Raw genomic sequence first — 2,402 nt, 5'->3', positions numbered from 1 at the left:
AATGTGGATAAGCAGAACAACTGTATTAAAATCCTCCTCTGCTGAGGTTACTATTTGGCAAGCATTCACATGGGACACAAATATCTTTATGGTTTTTGCCCGTTCAGAGAAATCTATTCACATACCTTTTCCCCAAGTTTCCTTGTCATCAGTTTTCCAACCATGTTCCTTTAAAGTCCCTGATCATCTAGCCAAACCATTGACCATAGTCCATGAATCAATATATAATTGCACATCTTGGCATTCCTCCTTCCAAGCCCAATTAACAGCCAGAGGTCAAAGCACTGCCCACTGGAGGGATTTCCCTTCATGACTGTTCTTTAAAAGATGCCCTGGAAAGGGGCTATAGTGCTACAACTGTCCACATTTAAGTGGCGCCTTCATATTGTACAAAACATCTGTGAGCCAGGCCCAAGTCTTCTCTTCTTCTGTCAGATGATCTTAGAGAACTCCCCATGAGGCCACAGGTGCAGTTGGGAGAGAGAAGGCAGTGTAGCATGAGTGGGAGCCATAGGCATTTGGTTCCACGTCTTCATGTAACTTACTTGTGCCTTCAGGGCTTTCTTGGGCCTAAGAATGTCTACTCCATGTCCATTTGATGATGGAGCACTGCTCTCTACACACAACTCTATGGTGTGGTGGGTCAGATAACACCCAGTTCATGATGGGCAGCTCAAGTTTCACAGTAATTTGGTGGCCCATGTTAAGTATTCAGTTTCTATGAAGGCCCAGAAGCAGGCCAAGAGCAGTTTTCCACAAAGGATGCAGAGCTTTGTTACAAAATCCTAAGGGCCCGATGTGATTCACTTGCCGGAGCCTGTCGCAGGCTCCAGACAGCTTCCCCATCTGCCACTGACACTTCAAGCACCATTGGGTCTGCTGGATCATATGGGCCAACTGGCAGAGCAGCCTGCACAGATTTTTGGGTCAGTTGGTAAATGGGCCAGAGTAACACACCCAAATGAGAAATATATTGCCTCCAAAATTCAAATAGGGCCACTGGGTGCTGTGCTTCTTTTATTTATTTTGTTTTTTTGGTTGTAGGAGTGACCAGATGCAACAACTTATCCTTCAGCTTAGAAGGGGTATCTCGCTATGTCCCATATCACTGGGTCCCTAAAATCTTAACTGAGGTAGAAGGCTCCTAAATTTTTGTCGCCTTGCTTTCCACTCTGACACACAAATGTCTTACCAATAAGTCTCAAGTAGCTGCTACTTCTTGCTCACTGGATCTAATCTGTATAATGTCATCAATGTAATGGACCACTGTGATACCCTATGAAAGTGATCTCTGTGAACTAAATGATCATATGGGGCTAGAGAGTTGATATATCTGTCACGTAAGATAATGAAATCATATTGTTGGACTTGCCAACTGAAACCAAACTGCTTCTGATGGGCCTTATTGACAAGGTATGGAGAGAGAAGCATTTGCCAGATCAATAGCTACATACTAGGTACCAGGGGATATGTTAATTTTCTCAAGCAAGGGAACCACCTCTGGTACAGCAGAGCTGCAATTGGAGTCACCACCTGGTTAAGTTTACAATAATCCACTGTCATTCTGCAAAATCCATCTGTTTCTGCACAGACCAACTAAGAGAGTTGAATGAGGGTGTAGTGGGAACTCTGACCCCTGCATCCTTCTCATCCTTGATGGTGGCACTAATCTCTGAAATCCTTCCAGAAATACCATACTGTTTTCATTTTTACTGTTTTTTTAAGTATAGGTAATTCTAGTGGCACTTACTTGGCCTTTCCTACCATTATGGCCCTCACTCCATGGTTCAGCGAACCAACGTGGAGACTCTACCAGCTGCTAAGTATGTCTAGTTCAATTATTCATTCCAGAACAGGGGAAGTAACCACCGAAGGGTTTGGAGACTCACTGAGCACACTGTGAGATGGACCTAAGCTAAATATCATTGATCACCTGACCTCCATAAGCCCCTACTCTGACAGTAATATTTTGGGTTTCCTGGAGTTACTGTCAGTTCAGAGCCAGTGTCCAGCAGTCCCCAAAAAGTCCAATTATCTCCTTTTCCCCAGAGCAGAGTTACCTTGGTAATGGCTGGAGGTATCTTTGGGGAAGGCTGGAAGAAAGATTTACAGTATAATTTTGAGCAGTATATTGAGGTTCTTCCTCAAGGGGACCTGCCCTCCCCTTCATTCAAGGAATTCCGGGTCTGCAAACTGACTCAATTCTGGAAATTAACTGAGGGACTGTGACTCTATTTTTATGATTCAGGTTAGACTTTGGTTCACCTGACCTACAATTTTTCTGCTTATACAGATCCAGTGAGAATTCTGTAGGCTTCCTATCTATTTCACTCCTGGAAACATAACCAACTAGCCAACATTATAGGTCTAGGTATCTGTTGTGACTTTGCTATCCATTGCAG

Source organism: Hipposideros armiger, unplaced genomic scaffold (assembly GCF_001890085.2).
Source record: "Hipposideros armiger isolate ML-2016 unplaced genomic scaffold, ASM189008v1 scaffold_1449, whole genome shotgun sequence".
NCBI lineage: Eukaryota > Metazoa > Chordata > Mammalia > Chiroptera > Hipposideridae > Hipposideros > Hipposideros armiger.
This window is presented reverse-complemented; position numbering follows the sequence as displayed.